This window comes from Tachypleus tridentatus, chromosome 8 (assembly GCF_004210375.1).
Source record: "Tachypleus tridentatus isolate NWPU-2018 chromosome 8, ASM421037v1, whole genome shotgun sequence".
In the NCBI taxonomy this organism is placed as follows: Eukaryota; Metazoa; Arthropoda; class Merostomata; order Xiphosura; family Limulidae; genus Tachypleus; species Tachypleus tridentatus.
The window spans coordinates 16,774,939-16,800,604 of NC_134832.1; the positions used below are offsets into that span (position 1 = coordinate 16,774,939).

The following is a 25,666-nucleotide window of genomic DNA, read 5'->3' on the forward strand; positions in this document are numbered from 1 at the left end:
AAGAGCAGCATGGCTTTTAATGTCCAGGATAAATTCTGTGTAACCTTGACCAAAATAGAGAATCCACAAGAGTAAGCTCAACTACGACGGCTAGGTATACTAGCATCACTGATAAACAAACAATCAAATAAAAAGAAAACACTTGGAGATACTTTTTGAAAAGTTGCTATAAATCAAGACTTTCAAATAAATTGTCCAATTTCTTCTAAAACTGCCAAAGTCTATTTAGTCTTTCCCAGTGGAGGTTTCTCTTTGGGTGTGTAAACGTATATCAAATGAGAATAGAGCAAAAAATAAACCTTCATGAAAGATTCGACAGAGAATGATGGGTCGAAATTTTTATATATATATAAATAAAATAGGCCTGGCATGGCCTAGCGCGTTAAGGCGTGCGCTTCGTAATCTGAGCGTCGCGCCAAACATGCTCGCCCTCCCAGCCGTGGGAGGTGACGGTCAATCCCACTATTCGTTGGTAAAAGAGTAGCCCAAGAGTTGGCGGTGGGTAGTGATGATTAGCTGCCTTCCCTCTAGTCTTACATTGCAAAATTAGGGACGGCTAGCGCAGATAGCCCTCGAGTAGCTTTGTGCGAAATTCCAAAACAAACATATATATATAAAGAACATCAAACAAAAAAACTTTGGTTTGTTTTTTTGCTTTATTATTAAACGTAGTATAACAGAAGGAAACTTTTCGAAATTCATAAAACTTTATATATAATTGCATAATCAGAGACATACTTCCATCAACGTTTCAGAATATCGAAAAAATAGAACACTTTAAAAATAAGGAGACAAATAAGATATCAAATACACATTTTCAGCCAGAAGAGTATTTGCTGTGGATAAAATGCTCCCCCTGTTGTTACACGTCTAAAACAGATAAAGGTGTAGTATGAATATTTTAAGATTTTATTCACAATTTACTTTTTTAAAGTTGGCTTGGGTGAACAAATCTGAACAACATCGAATATTCTTTTCGTGACTATCCGGGGTTAAGCAAACAGTTACAGAAAAACAGAGTTGTATTTGACTCTTATTATTATTCTAAATCTAATGATTACATTTGGTAAATAATGAATGTAACCTAAGAGGTTTTGTCAGCCTAGTATTTGTTTGCGGCTTGTAAGGCTTTGTTAAACTTTTTTAGCTTCGCATTTTTACCCTGGAAAGGGTAACAACAACTTATAGATATCGTTATATAATTTTCCCTAAAAACACTGCTTCTGTATATTTTTTACTCTTTCCTTGTATATATATATATATATATATGTATAATTTTACATAAAAGATTTGATAAACAGGTAAAACAATGGCTAATATTTTTGTTTTCTTTCAAAAATCACTGCATTTTTAAGTAATTTAAGTCAAGAATACGTTAAACGGCACACAAAGTGTTTAGTAAAGAGAGACGCTTTTCTTGACGAATTGAATACTATGATTTCAAATAAATAAAATTGCAGGACATAGTGGGTTATCAAATGGTCATTGATGAATAATTTTCCTCCTTGTTTCGCTGGTAGAGGGCGCTTCAGATCTTTAGTACATGTAATGGTGTTTTTAAATGGTACGTTATAAGCACGTAAACTTTGTCAAGCCAGAGAACCCTAAAACTCTGTTACTGCGATCCATAATTTCGAACTACTGACTACAAGAATGGCAGCCAGCCAAGTGTACACGCTGTTACTAGGGCATTGGCCATCTTTGAACTGAAAAACAGGACTGACTCTTTCTTTCTATGACACACTCACATTTGAATGTTCAAACGTGTTTAATGGATTTTCCAGCAAGAACTTCATAATTCAGTCGCAGCCTCTTAGTCTTAAAAAAAAGAACTGGAATAATTTTGACGAGTTAATTGATATGAAATTGATCTCAACCCTTCGCTGGAAGTGACATTTTTTGTAATATTATACCATCCATAACTAGCCTTTCAATAAATGGTGTTTTATTCGATATAGTCTTTAAAGTGAAAAACAATATCACAAATCTGTATTTAGTAATGTTTTGGTTTTTATTGCTAAGTATTCTCGTTGCTTTTTTTTAACACTGGAAAGCTTCAAAGAACGTTTATTGAAGAAATAAGAATCTATAATTAAACTTCAAAGAATTAAAAACAAAAGAAAAAACATTTAGTAGCAACAGACAAACAGCAGGTAGGAATCTATACTCTGCTTAGTTTGAGCAGTATTCTAGTGCGTTTTCGTTGAAGAAATATTGTTGATTCTTTCTCTCAAGAATCTTTTACAAACTTTGAGAAAATTGCATGATTCATATAGAAGCAGCTAAGCGAGAGACAAAAGAAGAATATTATTGGTCAGCTAAAGTCAGCGTACTATGGGCCTCTAAAGGTATAATTGTGATAAACTGCTATTAATCGAAAACTACAGAATTGGACAAGAAATGTTTACAGATTTCGAACATTAAAAATCGTTTACTTTCAGTGAACTCACCTCGAACGTTAATATTTTTACGAGGATATTAAATATCATTATCGGTAAAAAATCAACGGTGTGAGTCCAATCAAGCTAATTAAGTGAGGTTTAACAGTATCAAATCAGAATTATATATTACATATTAGTACTTAATTAACTTCTAAATTCAAACTCAAATTTTGAGTTACTTGATATAGTAATACATAATACACGCAACATAACAAAGAGACTCGTTCGAAAACAAAATTATAATACCTAACAATTATAATCAGTTTGAGTCGTTAAATTAGGTTTATGTTTGTGTTGAAAAACATGTTAATTGTGCTATAGATTTAAGCCTTTCCAACTTTTATATATTCTGTTTGTTTGTTTGTTTTGAATTTCGCGCAAAGCAACTCGAGGGCTATCCGCGCTAGCCGTCCATAATTCAGCAGTGTAAGACCAAAGGGAAAGCAACTAGTCATCACCACCTACCGCCAACTCTTGGGCTACTCTTTACCAACGAAGAGTGGGATGGATCGTCACATTATAATGCCTCCACGGCTGGGAGGACGAGCATGTTTGGTGCGACGGGGATTCGAACCAACGACCCTCGGATTATTAGTCGAACGCCTTAACACGCTTGGTCATGCTGGGCCTTTATATAGTCAAGTAAAGCATTTATGATTTAGTGTTTCGTTAAAGCTTTAGAATGGACTATCTGTGTTGTGTCCATCAGAAGTATCGAAACCCATTTTTAGAGCTATAATACTTGAAATCTACCGCTGAGCATTGGGTGCTTGATTTAAGACAAATCATTAAAGCGGAAATCTTTTAATTGTGTAGTTACTTTAAAATGTGGCCTGGCATGGCCAGGTGGGTTAAGGTCTTCGACTCGTAATTTGACGGTCATGGGTTCGAATCCCGGTCGCACCAAACATGCTCGCCCTTTCAGCCGTGGGGGCGTTATAATGTGACGGTTAATCCTACTATTCGTTGGTAAAAGAGTAGCTCAAGAGTTGGCGGTGGGTAGTGATGACTAGCTGCCTTCCCTCTAGTCTTACACTGCTGAATTAGAGATGACTAGCGCAAACAACTCTCGTGTAGCTTTGTGTGAAATTCAAAAAACAAACAAACAAACTTCAAAATGTTGGAGTAAAGATGAATTCTTCAAATCCAAATCACTACATACGTATTCAATCTTTCAAAGAATAAGTTTTATCTGTAACTAAATGTTGACTTAATGAATTAAGGATTGAATAAAAGATTTTAAACTGAATTGTGTCACAAAGTTTCACAGAAACTAACAACCATAGATTTGTAAGAGTGACTCGGTACTTAATGGCTACTTATGTAGGGTGTTTGTGTACCTTTCTACTTTGTTTCTGTCCTTTTTGGCATTGACATTCTTACATCACACTTACTTTTTGACGAAATTTCGTCCACCGCCGGTACAGCGGTATATGTATGGATTTACAACGCTAAATTCAGCGGTTCGATTCCCTTCGGTGGATTCAGCAGATAGCTCGATGTAGCTTTGCTATGAGAAAACACACACACATACAAAATTTATTTTATTACTTGCTCTCATAGGTGTATTTAAGCAATTTTATTTAATTAGATTGAATTGATTGGAGTTAAATACGAAACTATACAATAGACTGTCTGTGCTCTGATCAACATTGGCTTCGAAATCCCCTTTTGGCGCTATTAGGCGCAAATATACCGTAACTTGGTTGATAATTGAACAAGTGTTTTATTTTTATAATTCAGTGGTAATATATATAATTAATATCACATCAGGTTCACTAATTCTGAATTATATTGGGAGCGTACCAAGCTGGAGTGCCTCCTACAGGATGTTACAAGTATTCCATAGGGCTGTACAGACGTTAATGGAATATTTGTAAAACCCACGCTTTCCGACTTCGTTCCAACTCATTGCACATGAATACAATCGACTCCACCACATATTAGGGTGATGTTAATCAATAGATGACAGCATACGTATTACAGACTATAAAGTATGATACTAGGAATGCACATGTAGCTGGAAAACCCTACTCCTCTGCAAATTGTTTAAAAAGTAAACTGTCATATAACCCATAATTTTGATAATTAACAAAATAGACATTAGTAACATGTATACGGACTTTGTATACACATAAATAATTGATCTTCTTGATACTTAGAACATTAATTTATATTTCTTTATTTGTATAATTATATTTACTGAAATTGTTTTGACAGATAACAGTCACAAACGATCATCATATAAGAACAATTTGTGCTGCCATCGTGCGAGCAGAAATAAAAATGGAAATAATATATGTTTATAAACTACTTTTCCTTTTTTTACACATAAATACTTGTGGTAGAGAGACAGAATAATGTTAATGAAATAATCGATAATGTCAATTAGGTGCTCAAATAAAGCTTAATTTAGCCATAGCAATTACTGTAAGCATCATAGAGTAATAGATTGAATGTGGTGGGCACTACTATTCTTAGTGGTAGTCTGTTTCCAAATACTCTTAAAATACTTTTCTGTTATACTAAAGCTATTGTAAAAACTTCTCTGATTGTTTAAATAGTATGGGAAAGGACAAAAGAAAGATGAACACTTTGATTCTTTTAGCTATTTCCCAGTTTTCCACTTTACAAACATTTTCAATAATACTGGGGTCTCACAAGCTGTGGAACACTAAATAACGGCAATTAGGTGCCAAAATAAGGCTATAACTCAACTTTAGCAGTTATTTATAAGCATCATAGACGAATAGATTGAATGCAGCAGTCGATTTTTCATAACCTGTCCATACTTACTGACAATTACTGTGCTTAGTGATATGTATATGTACATATATGTTTAGCAAGGATTGATAGCAAAATATTATAAACATATAACTATTTCAAAAATACTTTTGTCAATCAGGGCCAAATATATTCTTTCTCTGCACGTAGTATTACCCATATTGATTAGAGCCTAAAATAAATCAAACAAACATTTCTTCCTCACAGCTTGTGATTTAGGCGTGTTTCTTAGGCTATCAGCTTTCCCCACCACCTACAAAGAGAATTATGGTTAATTCTGTGAGCAGAAATCATTGCTTTATCAGGCTTGAAGAATAGTTTGTTTCTAGCTTTAACATTATTAAAACTGTAAGAAGAGACCTGAGAAGACAATAATATTATACTAAGTTAGATCAAATTTAGAAAAGAAGCATGTTACTACCCTAATTTTAAACAGAACAAATGTGTCAACGTGAATAAGAATGGTTTGTTTCTAGCTTTAACATTATTAAAACTGTAAGAAGAAACCTGAGAAGACAATAATATTATACTAAGTTAGATCAAATTTAGAAAAGAAGCATGTTACTACCCTAATTTTAAACAGAACAAATGTGTCAACGTGAATAAGAATGGTTTGTTTCTAGCTTTAACATTATTAAAACTGTAAGAAGAAACCTGAGAAGACAATAATATTATACTAAGTTAGATCAAATTTAGAAAAGAAGCATGTTACTACCCTAATTTTAAACAGAACAAATGTGTCAACGTGAATAAGAATGGTTTGTTTCTTTATAGCAAAGCTATTAAATTTATCTGCTGCCGTCGCTAAATTTGAATTGCCAATCACAAGGAAGACAGCTAGTGGGAACATACACTGGAAACTCTTGGAGTACTCTATGCCAACAAATAGTGGTATTAATCATGAAATTATAAAATCTCAACAGCTGAAAAAATATGATATTCAAGTTGATTGCTATAATCACCAAAAGATGCCAGTCCAAAAACAACAGCTCAGAGAAATGTTTTTAATTCCAGGCTTTTTTATGTGAAAATGAATATATTATTCTGAATTCTCTTCATAAGATGTGTCATCCAAATAAAAACCTGTCTATTACTAATTGGATTGTATCTACTGTCCATTATCTTAATTCAAGTATGAAAGTATAGTTATAAATTTCTTTAGAATTTAAACGGTTTTGGATAAATAAATTATACATGGTACGCGTTATTACTCAATCTCTCATCGTTATTTTGACCAAAAATTGCTTTAGGTAGTTTGTATTCTTTTCAATAATAATCATTGCTTATATGACAATTTCAACGTTCATATTACTGTGGATCATCCACCTTGGATATCACATTGTTGTAGATCACGTTGATATCACTCTGTTACTATCGTGCAAAACTTGTATTTCTATTTCTTCTTATCCATCTATTTAATTTTCGATGCATATAAGAAATTCAATCATTCTAGTGTATGTAACAAGTAGCTGTTTATTATTATAATCAACAACATGTAGATATAAAACATATCGTAACATATTTATTCTTCCCATCTCTGTTTATTCTTTCCTTTCTTACAGATGGTTCCCGGTCTCCTTTTCTTTTTGGTTGAACTCCTGTCTGTTGTTTACATATCCTTTTTAAATCCATGTCGAACAAGTAATTTTATTTTTTTGACCTTGTACATCTGCTTTGATTATAATATTTCATAATCGTAGAGGGTCATATTGTCTTTATAATTTTGAACAATAAATATAACCATTTTGTAGTGATTTAGAGTGCTGTAATTTCCCAGTTGCTTAGAGATTGCCTCGTGTTGCCTCTTTCAAACCCAACCGATATTCCTTACACCTATCGTCACAACACAGATGCTTATAACTGATATGTCATATGATTAGTTATTATTCAAGTAGTGTAAATCCTAATTGTTAGCTAGACGAGGAGTAATTTTCAAATATTCATTTTGTTGGTAACCATCATTCAAGCTTCACCTGTAGTGTATAAAGTTTTGAAAAATACCAGCAATGTTTCTGAGATATTTGGTGTCCTTCTTTAAAAACTATCGTTCAAAACTTAACTGTTTAAACAAGTGAATAAAATAAAATAACTGGCTCCAATTTTTAGGAATTCTCATAACTGGAGTCTAAACAGAACCTATTCTTTATGTCTATATAAAACCACCAAAATCTTCAAGCCATATTTACGTTTTCTCATGCCGCCATAAAACGACTCAAATATCAGTTATAACTTCAATATTTTTAAGAATTTATAAAATTTGTCATCAAGTTAAGAAACAAAAACATTTATACAAATTTTGATTTGTCACAGTACATTCTAGGTTATATAGAAAATGAGCATGAAAATCCTAGAAACACATTTTGTAGGAAGAATAACAAGCAAACATTATTATGTTTGCATGTGAATGTTTGGTATCGTCCTGTTATTGAGGATTTAAGTTTATTTGAAAGTACTTTTATGGTATTGTGTACTTATTAAATAATGAAATGCAAGTTAATCGAATTCCAAAAAAAAAAGAACCAACAATTCTTTTGAAATATTTGGTGTTCTTTAATAATCACTGTGTACTTCAACTGTTTAGAAGTGTATGCAACTACAAAAATGAACCAGTAATGCTTAGAAATATTTTATTTCTTTGTCAGGCGCGTGTAAAAGCAAGATTTTTTTAATATTAATTAGCTCGACTATTAATTATTGATATTTCAAAATAAATTTTAAAATATTATATTCATCGACATAACAGATTATTGTGCAAAAAACTCACTGAACACGCATGATACTTTTAAGTAGTAAAATGTTTCTTTTAAATGTTTGTTTTAAACCAGGAAATGTATCGTATATCAGTGTTGCGAAAATTATAGCTTAATAGGGTATAATATCCTAGTGTGAAAAGTAAAAATGGAGTATTTGTTTCTATATTACATTGAGATATTACATAGCAGACACACAGATGTTTCAGTTACAGAGGTAGGGATGTGTGAAAAATAGCTTGAAAAACACTTAGCTGAAACCTACAGAGTCCAAAAGTAAGGTAATCAATACATTTGTTCAACTTTTTAAGAAGACTGTGCCATGTTTCAAAATACTTTGGAGGTGACATTTAACGTTTTATTATAATTAACTTATGAGTTTGTTGAATGTGTTTAAATTAAATTGGACTCATGGTTGCTTTTAATGTTCTGATGTGGCTTCACAACTTGTTTACATTATATCGGACTTGTGGTTGTATTAAATGTTAGAATTAGACAAACGTTTACAAATACAATGTAAAATGTTTTAATTTCTATTTTAAAACTTCAGAACATGCATTCATTTTCAGTATTGTTTCGAAATATCACATGTTGTTGCTGATATTGTACAAATATTTGCCAATTAAGTCACGAAACCTGCTTTACACGTTTGTTTATCACAACAAGTTAACCAATTTCGCTTTCTATTAACAATAGCACACATATTGATGTATCGTATTGTAAGATACTAGATCACAAGCAATAATCATTTCGTACCTACTAAACCTAAACACTGTAAGTTCAGTAGTAATAGTAATGAATTAACAATAGCTTAATGCTAGTCATCACTATCCACTGTCAACTCTTGAACTAGTCTTTTACCAACGAATAACGGGATTGACGTCACATTCCAACGTCTCCATGGTTAAAAGGGTGAGCATGTTTAACGGATGAAGGATTGGAAACCGCAACACTCGGATTGCGGGCCAACAATAATTAAAATAATAAATTAAGATTTCTTTAAATATATATATGTAAATGCAACTGTTTGGAAATCTCATAAATACATTTTAATTTATTCGCTTGTATTATAATAACTTGATAGTTTCAAAAAGACGCATTTTAAGCCACCACAACAACAGGAATGAATAAGTGACATTATCAACAAATATTTAGCCTTTTTTTTTTTTTTCACAGAAGTTTCGAACTGACAAACAAGTTTTGCTTTTTGTTTTTTTGTTTGCATTTGACTTGAATGCGACTATTAGTTCTTGTATCGCCTAACGAAGGCTGGCCAAACAAATCATATTTCTTGTAATGACCGCCTGGAAACTGAGGCATTTCCACTACACTTTCAACTACTACTAAAGACTAGGCTAGTTCTAATATCTTTTCAGAAATTACCTATTATTATTAGGTATTATACCTATTGTTATTGTTAAATAGCAATTTTGTTTTACTCTATATTTTTGTCAGCTAAATTATACATGACTTTCTCATATATTTCTCACACTTTTAATTCATTATTAGTATAATTAAAAATAAATTAATATTAGAAACATAAGATATATGAAGAAAATGAACAAAGTCTATAGATATAACTTAGGAAAATGAAAATATTATATATAAAAGACATAATTAGTGTCCTATTGTTTTAATTAATGTTATATTTCTACATAGATAGAATTATCAGTAGTGTGAAATAAAATAAAAATTAATAATTGAAGACAAATAATTAATGTTATTTTATTTACTCTTGGCTTCATAACAAGATAAGGGATTATAAATATATATATTTGTAAAGTCATTTTGACAAAAAATAGTTTTTCAGTCATTGAAGAAGAACACACTAACTTTGTATGTAAATGTATCTAAAACAAACACACAGATACATAGATTTAAAGATTTGTTTTAGACTCGCAGTCTGAGGGTCGAGAGTTCGAATTCCCGTTTCATCCGGGGATCTTGTTATAAATGTCACGATAAGTTCCATGCTTTGTTGGTAAAATAGTTGAGAGTTGGCGGTGAATGATAATGACAAGCTACTTGCCTTCACTGTACTCTTTTACTGCTAAATTAGGAAGGGCTAGTGGAGATAGCCTTAGTGTAGCTTTGTGCAGAGTTCAAACCAAACTTATTCCAGTTAAGCCTAGCTACTTCTAAAATCACTTGCTAAACAGTAGGTTTAAAGTACAACATTAGTTATTTATACAATTCACTATGGAACAAAAATTACATAGATCACGTCGTAAGTTCTCCATCAATACTGATCTAAGCATAGACTAAAATTCAGTTCAGTTCATTTATCAAAACACCTACATTTTAAAACTGTTATTTTTTAATGCAACAACCATTCAGAAATACACCACATAAGTTGTTTTTTAATACTAACAAATTTTAAAATCAACTTCTAAAAACAGTTTCTAATACTAATAGTTTAAAACTCCAAACAATTTCAGTTTACACACAGACTCTCTACATTCGTGGTTTCTCTTGGGGTCTAAAATATTATGGTTTCGTCTATGTAAAAACACTATTAGTGTAAGTGTTAAATTCACTTGAAGATTCTTTTATCGAACAGTTCCAAGAAAAGGTTTTAATTATCATGTTTATGATTACAGATGTTCAGGATTGTACTGTAAACTGCACTGATGAAACAGGGGAAAACGAAGTACTCGCATAATCCACTTTTCCTTCTTTTTGCTTATTCAGTATAAACAAGAGTGTGGTAAGAGCATCTCCAGTCATTAATTTAATTTTACTTTCTAAGGATGGTTTGATTTAGTTTTCTGAATTTCGCGCAAAGTTACACCAGGGCTATCTGCACTAGCCGTCCCTAATTTACTAGTGTAAGGCTAGAGGGAAGGCAGCTAGTCATCACCACCAATCGCCAACTCTTGGGCCACTCTTTTATCAACGAATAGTGGGATTTACCGAACATTATAACGTCCCCACGGCTTAGAGGGCGAGTATGTTTGGTGTGACGCGGATTCGAATTCGCGACCCTAGAATTACGAGTCGAGTGCCTTAACCACCTGGCCATGCCGGGCCACTTTCTAAGGAACAATAACAATTGCAAATAAAAAAAACACAACTTAAGAAGCTGTATTACTAAGAAATAAAAAACTCTCTGTAAACACATGTCTTGGTTTACCAACTATATTTGCATTTCAGCTACTTTATGATTAGTTCACTTATATTTCACTGGTTATATTGTTGATGTAATTTTTCAACAGTACCTGATAATCAAAGTAAATTTGTCGAAACGTATATTTAGATCTATATTTGTACATTATTAAAGACGAAAATTTTAAAACTCTCTCCTACACTAAATCTAGGATTGACTGGTCGGATACAACGCTAAAATCAGGGGTTCGATTCCCCTCGGTGGAGTCAGCAGATAGCCCGATATGGCTTTGCTATAAAGAAACATACACACAATGAGCTGGTGTTTTATGTTTAGTTCCCTGAAATGAATATTTAAATGTATTATTATTTTTTTAAACCCTGTTTAATGTTTCACCTACAAATGACAAGCCAACCGTTTGAAACGTGATAGACTTTCTTTGAATATATATTGACAATAAAATCAAAAGATAAATGAAATGGTAGTCATACATATATATTATAGCATATTGTGCATATAATCTGCGAGGAAAACTAGTATACCTTAGTCTTAAAAATCAGTTTCAAAATGTTAAGGGATCATTCGAAAAATAAAATCTTTATCAAAAATAGTGATGATTGGCAAATCAATTTTGAAGTTTTTTTCATCTATATTATAGCTAGAAATCTCGATGGTTTTAATGAGGTTTAATTTTTACATTTTCTGTTGCTTGAAATATGTGATAAACCCCCTGTAATGGAAGCTGTAACTAAAATAAGAAAACACCTACCATCATTTGTAAGGACTTACAGTAAGATGAAGAAAGGCCTAGCAGTGTTGGGAAACAATACACTCTATAAACATGACAGACTTGAAAGTGATAAGTAGTTGATCCTCTTGAGAGGAATCATATGAGAAAAGATCCTTCTTATTATCTTGCCAGCGGCTTCACATAAGTAGTGTATCCTAACTTTCAGCAAGTACATTAAATACCCGAGATTGCTGCACAAAAGAAAGAAGTTTGCTCTAAGTGGAGGGAAGTAAGGGAATTGGAAAGCCAAAGAATTTGATATTCTCTGTGTTTGTTCTCCACGGGTAGAATGGTGAACTGGTAGACCAAACGGAGCTTGACTATATATTATTGATGAGCATACATAATTCGCGGTGGTGAGAAAAATACAGGGTCTTCTCACCTTTTAAAATATATGTTTTATAACATATTTGAATTTCGGTCAAAGCTACACGTGAGCTATCTGTGCTAACCGTCCCTAAGTTAACAGTATAAGTTTAGAGGAAAGCCAACTAGTCATCACCATCCACCCCCAACTCTTGGTAAACAAATAGTGGGATTGATCGCCATACTATAACGCTCCCATGGCTGAAAGGTCAAGCATGTTTGATGTGACGGAGATTCGAATCTGAGACCTTCGTATGGCCAGTCGAACGCCCTAACCACCTGGCCACGCTGGGCCACAAAAATTTAGAATGAAGAGCATAATATTTGTTTTTAATTGTATTTCTTAGAGAAACGTAAAATCATGAAACCAGTTTCCTTGAAAGGAAGATTTATTTGATCATGTCAAGCTTGGCCCGTTATTTCAGCTGTCACTTTTAGTCGTTCAGCTAGTTTAAACCTTTGAGTTATCAGTATATTTGTATGCTTCTCAATAGTTTTAGCCCCTCAAGCACTCCATTTTTGGTATAGATTCCATGTAATTCTAAAAGTCAAGTATTTCGTGGGGGACACTGTATGCATAATATAATTCTATGTGAGGAACATTTGAGCAGAAAATTTGGAGAACATAAGTGTTTCCATAGAGAAAAGTACAAAAACTATAAATTATATAAAAAAAATATGAAAGAAAAGAAATTGTAAGGCACCTTCTTGGAAACTGATGTTATGGTGAAAACCCTAAACATGTGGGAGGGAGATTTTTGGAGTTCATACCACGGGAGTTTTTTTTATATTTATATATGTAATTTTTTAACTCGTTAGTTTGTGATAAAAACGTATTACTCTAGCAAGAATCAAACAACTTCATTATAAATTACACTATCTTATAAACAGAATTGCCTAACAATCAATTTATTTTCTTTTTTTTGTTTTTCTACGAGGGGCTTTAATGACTATTGTTCGTGAAATTTTCAAAGACTCTCTCGGCGTAAAAATCGATAAACTTTACAACCGGAAGTAGTTTGACAAACGTCAGCTTGTGTTGAACTCACATGACTGCTGATGATCTACTAACACACCCAAGTATTGTTGAGAGATACAAACTGCACCTGTTAACCACATTGTTACGGTTTGTACCCGTTTGGCAATACTTACAATAACTTTTAGCTTTCTTAACACAACTCCACAACAACTGATGAGATTTTATTGTTTGTTTGTTTGTTTTGGAATTTCGCACAAAGCGACTCGAGGGCTATCTGTGCTAGCCGTCCCTAATTTAGCAGTGTAAGACTAGAGGGAAGGCAGCTAGTCATCACCACCCACTGCCAACTCTTGGGCTACTCTTTTACCAACGAATAGTGGGATTGACCGTCACATTATTACGTCCCCACGGCTGGGAGGGCGAGCATGTTTGGCGCGACGCGGGCGCGAACCCGCGACCCTCGGATTACGAGTCGCACGCCTTACGCGCTAGGCCATGCCAGAGATTTTATTAAATATTACAAGTATTTTGTACACAAAGAATAAGATCGTTTTAATTAAATATTTTAATTATTTGTAATTTTAGTTTTCCGGTTATTTGCATTCTGGCTCAATATTTCGAGTGTTATCATGAATGGTTTGTGCAATGAAATATTCAAGGAAAAATCTTACATACCTTTTAATTTTTCGTCGAATAATTTTAAAATATCTTTTTTATTTATATTCATAACTGTAAGTTTATTTTACATTTTCACATATAGTGTATATTTAATATTTATTCTTCTTTCTTGTCCTTTAGCATTATTACCTATCACGACACACGTCAACAGGCGCCCTCGCACAATATTACGGTCTCATCAACAGACTTAAGCCTTTATCAGACACTCGCATTCTAGATTAAGCTTTACGAGCCGAGATAGTTTGGCTTAAATTAAAATGGACACAAACGATTAAACCTTTCAAAAATGATTCATTTTAAAATATAAATAATGCATAATTAAGTAAAATATTTCTCTGCTCTGCTAATTATAGAACAGTTTTTTTGGGAACCGGAATTTTGCAAGTTTTTGAGTTATACGTTTTCCAGACATTTAGTTCCGAACACACTTTAATGTAAGTGTACTTAACAGATTGTTTGAAAATCCATTTTGCTTTTCAGATTGTACCTTTATTTAAATTTTTTGTTAAAAATACACAATTTGAAGGTTTAAGTATATGAGTATGCGTTTGTACTTAAAGGTTGCGCGAGGAGGATATTTTTTTCTGAATAAATGAAACAAAAATTATATTTGTACTTAGTAAGTAATATGAAATTAGGCTTCTTTGTAGTCTTTCTTGTTATACAGAATTGTTTGCAACTGGCACAATGGCTTTCCAAAGTGGCACAGCGGTATATCTGCGGAATTATACTGCTAGAAAACGGGTTTCGATACCCGTGGTGGGCAAAGCACAGATTGTTAATTGTGTAACTTTGTGTGTACTTGACAGTTATGGCAAAATACGTTTGTATTTATCAGGTGTGCAAAAGAAGGTTTTACAACGCAGCTGTTAATAAAATGCACTTGTATTAGCACACTGAACAATTTCACACATTCGGTTACAAAACGCGTTTGTAATACAGGTTGCACTCATTTTACTTCACAGAAATTAAAATATACTCAAAATAAGCGAAACTTTGTACAAGCTCGTTTTATAGTGAAAAAATGTTTAGCCCTAACGTGTCTGCAAAAGTGTTCGATTTGTTTAATGCTAAGCACAAAGTTACACAACAAGCTGTTTGTGTTGTGTCTACCATAGGTATCAAAACCAGATGTTTTGTGTCATAAGCCCAGAGTATTCCTGTTAAGCGATTGAGAAGATATTGGCTTACAGTCGGTTTAACACTTATGTATTACTTGTATTTCTTCGATTATCGGACTATCTATCAGTAATAAGTTTTATACAACTGTTTTCACCAGAAAGTTTTATAGCCCTGTACATCTGCAGCATTAAGCTACTTATTAAGGGTCACATTTCTGAAATAAGACATAAATTAAACATTGTTAATCAGTTTTCATCAGCTTGTGTAATTCAAAATTCGGAAAATTATTATCTTCTCGAGCAATATTCGATCAACTGAACTTACGAAACAAACTCGAACATCCTTTTTTTTATTTTGTTACACGTAACGATTTTTCATGAAATGTTCTAATCGTGTTATTTACTTTCGCGGACACAAACACCAGTATTGTAAGAACAAATGATACATTAAAGTTGTTAACCAATAACATTTGTTGTGTTTTTCATTTAATGATTTTCCTCAGTGGTATAAAGGTATGTCTGAGGATTCATACTGGTCAGAAACCGGGTTCGATACCCTTGGTGGGCGGAGCTCAGATAACCCATTGTATAGCTTTGTGCTTAGTTACAAACAAACAAACATATTATTATGTTAATTATTATACTCGGAAATGTTCTTTGAAATTATTTTTTTTTGCATCCGTAACTACTTTTTATATTTATAATTTACATAGTTATCCAGGATTATCACATGTAATTGTCCTGTTAGAAATCAAGTTCAAAGAAAAATAAATAAGCATTCACTCTGCTAAATAACACGTAACGGATATCGTATTTACTGTAGTTTTTTAGAAAACTATCGGAACCATTTTAGAAAGTATAAGGTGAGATACTATAGAACTTCATCTATATGCATATTATTTGAAATAAATCACACCTTTGATCCATTTGCTGGAAAAAAATCGAATCATCCCTCCCTTATCACCAGCTACGTTTATATATATTAATGAATAAAACATACTAACTTGTTTTTTTTTCTAGGTGGTTGTTTAACACTCTTAAGGAAAGCAATACCATGTTGTTGTTTTTTTATTCATTCTCTAACTTCTCTTCTTCAGCACCTGAGCTTCAGAGTAGCACAAACTCTTAGCAGCGTAAACTGAACCGGATCTAGTGCTCTCAATTTACATGATGATTGATCAGATAAACGCAGCCCATCTATTCTAAGCCAACAAACATGGAGATGTTATCGTGGTTATGCCTGAAGACCGTAGCTCTCAATAGCAGCTGTTTAACATAAACGCAATTTTTTAAATAACTGTGAAAGATTACGACGAACAAGAATAAAAACACATGATAATATCCTGAAGGTTTCAGAGATTAGTTGGTTGAGAGTTTTGTTATCCAGTGCACCTGCTCTGTACCTTTCTTACAGTTGTCTTTCTCTCTGTTAACGAACTATTACCAAACTGTCAACTGAGGTCTTTACTAACCGCTACTCACTTCGCGACATATACAAAATAACATTTTCGTGTGTGCACCTAAATTATTTAACTTAATTAAAATTCCGTAAGTTCAACTGTATTTTAACACATGTTTCATAACGTGCTTTTTAAAATGATGCTTAATATGCATTATAATTACAAAATAAAAGACATGATATTTGACGGGTAGGAAAAACTCTCGTATTGTAGATGTGACGTATATATATATAACGAGAAAACTATTAAACATTACTTTGCTCCATAATTACATACAATAAATACAATGTGCAGATAGCCCTTATGTAGGTTTGTGCAAAATTCTGAAACAAAAAACAGATTAAGAAAAGAGTCGTGGGTGGATGCAGTTTGATATTTTTAGAAAAAAAATTAAATATATAAAGTTATACAACATCAACATTTTGTTACACTCTAACAAAAAGAGGCAATAAAACTTTTATTTTGAATTACAAAATAACAAAAACAAAACGGCAAGGGTATTCTACAACTGGAAGTACACAAAATGTTTTAAACTCTATGTTGGTTTTTCTTCTTCGTTTATTATTCTTTATTTCATTAGAAGGAACATAGTTTGATGTGGATACTTCAATACAGAATATAATACAGAATATAATACAGTATAACGAGAGTTGTGTGTCATTTTATAACTTTGTTTATGGTTACGCACGATGATACACAATGAGCTTTTTGGAGTTGAGCCACCAGTGAGCCAGTTTATAGCTGTGCACCATGTCATTAAAAAATGAACACTTCCCAATAGTGAAAGAAGTGAATAGTAAGATAGCGGATCACAAATAAATTTCATAATGTTTTTCAATTTCAAATAAGAAAACAGAAATAGATAAACTCAGTTTAAATTTGTATTAAATGTGTCTATTTGCTCTCGTGCAATTTTATAATACATTTGTCTAAAACTTATACAATAGAGAAGACTTTGGACTATTTACAACGAAAGGGTTATACTATGTATCTAAATCTGTATTTTCTGTACTATCACCTATAAATGTCTGTAATCATGTAATTTTGATGGATGTAATATCGGAAACCACTTACTGTACATGTAGATTATTCTATTATTCTACCAAAAACAGAGAATAATCTGTATTGAAATTACCGATAAGATAATAATGAAAGGTTATGGAGTCCTTGATGAGCTAATAAGCTCCTCTTTGTCCTTTTAAAATTTTATGAATATATAATTTTAAACTTAGGGATTAAATACAATACAATTAGCTAACAGCCAAATCTGTCAACTCTTGGATTACTCTGACTGAACAGTGGGATTCAACTGTCACTCTTATAACGCAACCGCTATTCCAAAGTACATGGCATCATTTTTTTATTTATATATGTAAGTTTTAACGAAACATAAATCCAGAACTCTCTGACCCACATTTTCGCACACTCGACTTGATGAAATGACTACAAATTGTAAGAAATCATTAACTGTACAGCTATGATACCAAGATGTCACCAATACGTTAAAGCTGCTAAACCATTATTTGAGGAACTCAACTGCTTATGCTTGACATTATTAATGATGATGTGTTTTCTTTTTTTGCTCTAAACTTTGTCCTTTCTAAGTAACCCAAAATTTATATATTTGGAAACTTTCAGTCGAATTCCTAACAAGAAAAGGCTGACTCTTTCACACTTGAACGTCAGTAAGAACTTAATAAGTCGTTTACTTTATAATGACGTTTCAGATTCAGAGGAAATTCCTATCTAAATTAAAAATGCTGAAAAGTTTTGATATTTAGATCTTTATGGGATTATGTTGTTTTCACTTAATTTTGCTTTATTACACCATTTTGGTGCGATTTTAGTACATTAACTTTACGAGTGAAATAATATGGAACTTGATCAAGGTTCCAACAAAGATGAAAGCCTAATACGTTTTACAGTCATTACTATCTCAACATAGTTATTTTGCTATTAGTAAAAACTCAGCAACGAATTGCTTTTGTTACTGTTAAAGACATGATTAGATCACATAGATTAGTAAAGGTGTGTTTGTTTTCTTCTAGCAAAGCCACATCGACCTATCTGCTGAGTCCGCCGAGGAGAATCGAACCCCTGGTTTTAGCGTTGTAAATCCGTAAACTTTCCGATGTACTAGTATTAGTGGATAACATAAAACTAGCTTAAGGAGTAACTGTAACGAAAATCATATATTTTGGTGGTGATATGTTTTCTCTTTAGCTTCGACCTTATTGTTTCTATGTCGTATATCTGTCCAGAATCTGCTTTGTTTTATTACCATTTGATGGTCAGATACGGGTCTTTTCATGTTTACCAGGTTTCTGAAATATAGATAGAAACATGAGAAAACTTTCCTCGAAATAAGTTACCTTCACGTTTCCTTTTAGTTATATAAATATGACGTATTTTATAACAACATAACTTATAATTAACGTAATTAAATTTGTTTTTAACGGCAGAACTGTTGAAATTATAATATTTTATTCAATGTATGACGTATACAGGTATTATGATATATGCTAGTAATTACTATCATATTTTATTCAATGTATACAGGCGTTAAGGTACACTTGCAATTATCTGTTTAGGTATAAAGTCAACAGAGAAGTTCTTTAACTTCAAGAAAGTAATGGCTATATACTTTGTACACTGAATTGTAAAGTATACCAATCATTCAATATGTTTTTTTAGTGATTAGGATATCATTTCCTTGGTTCTTATGAGAACGCTAGAATTTCGTAATTATAGCAGTATATCATCATTATTCCGACGGTCCTTTCACTATTATCAGCCCTACCCGAAGTCGTATGCTCTAAGAGTCTATGATACACATTTACATGTAAATAATTGAAGAGCTGGAGTCGACCTGCGATGTGTGTGCAATCATATTTCATATTTAAAAGACAATCATAACTGGTTGGGACATGCAACGAAGACGATATCTCATGTCAAGAAAATCCGACCAGTGTCGGAGGGCTGACTCAATGACAATAATATGGAACAAAAAATAAATTATGGGTAATTAAACGGACGAATCATAACGTTTCAAGATTATTTTGCGTGCTAAGAAAACCCTTATGTTAGGGGACATTTATTCTATTCCTAACAACTCCTGCGTTGATTATTTAAGGGATAGTCTATAATTAATTTTGAAGAGATCGGGATCAAAATATATTTCAAATGCAGCACAATCCATTACGAGACATTTAAGTAATGCTTTCCAAAGCATCATTTAGAAGCGCAGTACTTCCCTGAATGATGCATTGCCATTAAAATTTTAAAACTGGCATAATTTATTTATGATTTCGTTCTTAATATGAATAATTGATATAACTATTTAAGTTGGTCGCATTATATTTATAATTTTTATGAAGGACTCTGTCCTTTAAGTAGTCTATATATTTCGATGTACATTAAAACAACCAAATCCATTATTAAATTCCTGATTATGGCATCCTAATATACATGTAGAATCGTGTAAAAATATGCCCCTTTATACAAAACAAAAAGTACTGTTCGTAACGTGAATAATTGTAAGAATTATTTTTAATAAGATGCTTTACTATCTTGAACTTATTTACTCATAACATGCTATTCTGCAAATTATTTTGACGTTAAACTACTATTCATAAGTCATAATTGTTTTTCAAAAGTTATGAGGCAGGGACAAAAACAAAAATTTGCAGTTTTCTGGTCTAAGCAAGATTATCGAAGTTTATTACTTTTGTACTAAAAGATCGAATTGAACACAAAACAAAAGCCAATAAATAATTTTTGAAGAGCGTAAGAGAGAACATGTGTTCTTTCATACCGACTTTTAAAATTTGTAACCACACAGAGAGTTAGGGTGCTCGATTCGCAGGTTTGAATTCCCCTTCCACAAAACACACTCGCCCTTTCAGCAGTTTGGACGTTCTGATGTGACGATCAATTCCACTATTCGTTGGTAGAAGAGTAACCCAACGTGGGATTGACTGCACATTATAACGCCCTCACGGTTAAAAGGGCGAGCATCTTTGGTATGACAGGGATTCGAAACCGCGATCCTTGGATTACTAATCGAGTGTCTTAGCCACCTAGCCATGCCGGGCCGCATTGTTGGTGATGACTCACCTCTTGTCTTTCAATAGTAAATTAAAGACACCTAACGCAGACAGTCTTTGTGTACCATTCCGCTAAATTCAAACAAACAAAATCACTTCTGATGAACTACTTCAAATCTTTTGTGAATATTTTTCACTTAATGAATGATTTATCATTTTTACTTCACCAAAGTCAGTCACAAAGAATCTTTATCATATCTACAAATTCATTTTCTTATCCAACATTTTGTTTCTCGACGTCAAGAAAATCAAAATACTATACATAAATATATATTTACTGTGTAATTTGAAAAAGTAGTTTATGAGTTTATTTAAAAACACCATAGAATATCACACCATAATATCCATTTTAGCAGCTAGTTTAATAAGTTCCTATCCTAGCAATGTGACAGACAAACATTTTAATGAGACGAGGTATTTTTTTTTCATAACATTCATAGTATAATCCTAAAATTGAAGTGCAAAAAGTGCACATTTATTAACACATTTTCTTTCACCCTTATTTAAAATTATCAGTTTATTAATTTAATCATGTTACTGTCACGTTATGCGGCAAAATTCATTAAGAATTATGTTAAAATTATACCCAGGATGTATATATAGATTTATGTTAAAATTATACCCAGGATATATAAATAGATTTGTTAAAATTATATCCAGGATATATATATATAGAAGTATGTTAAAATTATACCTAGGATATATATATGTGTGTGTGTTTGTGAGTATGTTAACTACATATACATAAGTACATAACGAAGCGATCCAAATGTTTCAGACTTACGTTTAGCAAAGTAAATACGGTAAACAATGCTCGTTTCTTCAATAATAAATACCTTACCCTCAGTTAAACAGACTAGCATTGATTTTAGTGGTTTTTTTATCGCCTTATTCTGCTTTTATCAGTTAAAACATTCATGTGAGGCCAAAAAATCTGCATTTCAAGTGCAAACTAAAACTATAAAGAGCAGGAATTTCTAAGCGTTCGAAGAATTTTTATCTTTAGAGATTTTTCCTTATAAGTATTAAAACTCACTTTCCATTCTAAAGGTTTAGTGAATCTAGTTTTCTAAAGTTCAGTAGAAACTGAGTGAAATAAATTTAATTTGTCAGATGAAGCTACCGGTCTTTGTTAGATTTCAATCTATAGTTCCGGAAGGTGTTTTCAATCAATGCTTGAATTCACTTTTTTTTTTTCGTTTTTTAACAAGTTATGCTCTAGTGATCATACAGCATATTCGAAGATCAAAGAACCCACACCATCCTGGAATGTTCTTGCTGAGATGGCTGAACGACAACTTAACTAAAGCTTTATTGCAGTCTTGGCTTCAAGTTCTGTTAACGTCATCTTTAACTACCATTCCTGAGGAACTGTGGAGTGTAAAGGTAATTAGAACGAGTAATCTTTAACAGTGAACAGCTGACTACTCTATGTTCGATAATTTCTTTGATATCTTTGCTGAAATGCATCAGTGTAACGTTTATATGAAAGTTTTATTTCTGTATTACTCTGATTGTCTTTTTCAAAACTCTGAGTTATTACAAAATACCTCTGACAAGTTTTTAAAAAAAAGCTTGATAAATTGTCTCCTAATGTATATTTCGTTACAAAATCTGATATTAATAGAGCTATTATTATAGAATGCTCTAACGAATTTCCCTTAATTTATGGTAATTCTTTACGTACAAATATATCAATATGAACGGTTTCCAAAATTAAAACTTACGTATAACGGATAGTATGCAGTTCCTTTGGTTGTTTTTATAACAGTTCATGGTGAACAAAATATGGAAAAACACAGGTTCAGTAGAACACACGTGGCAGTCACCATTACACGAATATTAATATAGTTTAGAGATACACCGAAAACAATTTCATTTCATGGACGATCGATCACGTGTCAAATCTTTCATCAGGTAGTCTTAAATGTTTATCTTTTTATTGAAAGTAGCAAGTTAGATTTATTTGATACCTTGCTAAATCTAAGAAAACTATTATGGGCACTTAAATAGATAGACAGATAAATAAAAGAGAGTTAGAAATTTGAGGAATTTGACAGTTGAGTAAACACCTGCTTTACAAATATTTGAAACCAAGCCATTACCACCATGTTGCAAGAACAGAAAATTCATAAAATATTGTGTTTTTCAGAGATATTGTGTGCATGTCTAGTTATTTATAATATATCTATAAGATGATTCATACTTCTAAGTATGCGTAACCAGCTGAATGTGTTTGTTCTACTGTAAAGAACCAGGAATATCTGTAGGCCTACGTTAGTAATCCGGTCTATACTTTTATCTCCATCATCCTATTCCAGAACAGCTTGTTGTGCGTGACTATTGGCTGTTTTGTCTGTATTTTATTATTACAACAATGTTTGTAGAAAAGGAAATTAAACTTGGTCAGGATACTCAGGAATGCAGCTAAATCTTCAACTTTCGAACAGAAAATGTTTTTTGTTTTGTTTCTGTCATTCAGATTATGGGAAATGTTATGGTTCCATTATCTTTTATTGAAGGCATTGATTAAGCCTACAGAGCAATGTCTAGGAGTTAATAGTAAAGTACATTCATTTTAATATTTCGCAAAGTAAAAAGAAGTAAATGTAAGAGAACCATTATTATGTATAACAGCCTACTTCCAAAAGAAATTTAGCTTGTAATGTTTTGAAATTCATGTGGAATAAATATCAAATACATTTAGCAGTAATATCGAATCCCACTAAAATAAAACTCTCATTAGACACAAAGGCTCCAGAGAAAATTATTAGGCTAAAGCATTTAATATTTATATTTTGCTGTTATAGTTTTAAGCCTGATTTTATACCACATGCCGAATCATGTTCTGCTCTAATTCCGAGTACATTTATTAAAATTACTTAAGTTTTTAATTTCATTCACAGAACAGCTCTCAATGCATCTTTCAATGCTTAAGCCACTGAAAAAGAATAAATTAAGGTAATTATTTATTCTAGATTTCATAGTAAAGTTGAGCTTTAGTGACTCATCTTTATTCAGTGTGTGTGTTTTCTTATAGCAAAGCCGCATCGAGCTCTCTGCTCAGCCCAGCGAGGAGAATCGAACGCCTGATTTTAGCTTTGTAATCCGGAGACATACGCTGTACTAGCGGGGGCGTCATCTTTATTCAGACTTTTAAAGATTATAAAGTAAATAACAAAATTGTCTGCGAAAATATCTTAATAACGAAAAGAAAAGCGATTTATTTTGTATTTTTAATATCTCATAACACTTGCTCGGTAAAATATAATACGTTACCTCCGATTAATATAAAACCGAAGAAGTCTAATACTGGCTTAGAGACGGAACGTAATCTTTATGTGAAAACATATAAAAATGATAAAAAGTACCCTTGTAGTATGATACGGAGGATCCAATAGTATCTGTCAAGTACTGTCTTAAGCATTATTTTGTAAAGTATTTTTGCTAAGAAGTGTGCCTTGAAGAACTTAAAAAAAAGATCTACAATGAAGAAACTTCGATGTTTTTAGCTCATTACTGGACCAAAGATAACGTTCTTTTGCAGATTCTTCAATGGTACCAACTAATCCAATGAAAACTAATACAGACGCACGTGCTTGTAGATCTAGGAAAGGTGAATAGTATTTCCTTTGAAACGCTATATCATATTTAGTAACTTCACTATGAAACTGAGTTAAAGAACAACATAATAAGCAGTACATTAGAAGAAAATATCGACCAAGCTACTTTTTTTTTTCGAGTAGATTACCTTTCTGTATTAAGAGGTTATTTGACAGTAATTTGATATCCAAACCTGATCGAATAAACGTTTTTGAAGATCTCGTTATTGCTAATGCAATGAATATGACTTATGAGGTACACTTCTACAGGCAAGCCGTTTTTTTAATCCCTTAACATTAATGAAAAGCACTAAGCTGGTCCTAAAGAGGTTCCAATTAACATGTTAGAGCTGAAACACTAGATTGACTTCTGTTTTATAACAAAGATGCATGACGTAAGTTGAAATCTTCACGCAACGTGCACAGATCAGTTATGTCACCAGCTGATTTCTTTACAGTAAAAATGATTCGTGTTATTAAAAGGAAAGTTTTTAATAATAAAAAACAATATCATATTTACATAAATAGGGTCTCTAATACTGAACTAGTCAACATTTATTGAAATTGTGGTACATAATTAATTCGAATGGTTCCATAACTCACGAATGTTTGACCTTTTCCTGTAAAATCATTTTTTTCGATATGTCTAAAAAACTTCTATCAACCTCCGAATGGTTCCATAACTCACGAATGTTTGACTTTTTCCTGTAAAATCATTTTTTCGATAGGTCTAAAGGACTTCTATCAACCGTTTTAATAGTTTTTTATTATTTAAGTTTTCGTTCTCAATGAAAAGTCACTCACACTTTACAAGAAATATAATAATTTGAAAATATTTTCAGTAAAATATAGTATATCCAGGTTATAGACATAGATATGTTCGATTTTATCTTTTGTTTCAAGGAAGTCAAGAGCATTTTATGGGACAGCTACAAATAAATATATATATACTCCAATAATACAAGTAAACCACTTTTATGATGTAACGTGTAAATAACTTCGCAGTTTAAATACATGTTTTCCTTAGTAAAGACCACAGAAAACAAAAATATTCCGGGATTAACCAAACTTCTAAGATATCGAATAATTCTGCGATGGAAAAACAGTCAAATTCAGCAAAAAACTTAACCTATTATGCCCAAATCCAACAGAAAACACTATTTGTGTTATGAAAAAAAGTGTGAAAAATTGACCAAGTCAAAAAGACGATAGTGTTCCAGGTTAGGCAATAGCCAGGTCTTATGTATTATATTAATAAGATGAGTACAATAGCAAAGTAACTAGATTGCAGCTAATAGTCAATCCAAGGAACAGCGTACATCAGCTGCAGTGTACATCACTATATTATTCTACCGACCTTGCTTTTTTGAAACTTTAACAACAATGTACAGCACGAAGTGCTGCTGCACCCTTATAGTCTTTTCTTTTGAAACATCAACAACAACGGACAGTACCATATGTTACTATACCCCCATAGCTTATT

At 32.3% G+C, this 25,666-nt stretch overlaps 1 long non-coding RNA gene across 1 annotated transcript; it reads right to left on the reverse strand.

The window, feature by feature from the left end:
• Positions 1-643: 643 nt before the first annotated feature.
• Positions 644-16,239, reverse strand: LOC143224102 (uncharacterized). Its single transcript, XR_013013211.1, has 3 exons — positions 16,020-16,239; positions 3,836-3,951; positions 644-870 (listed from the first exon to the last, which is right to left on the reverse strand). It is a non-coding gene; the product is annotated as an uncharacterized LOC143224102 (long non-coding RNA).
• Between the last annotated feature and the right edge of the window lie 9,427 nt (positions 16,240-25,666).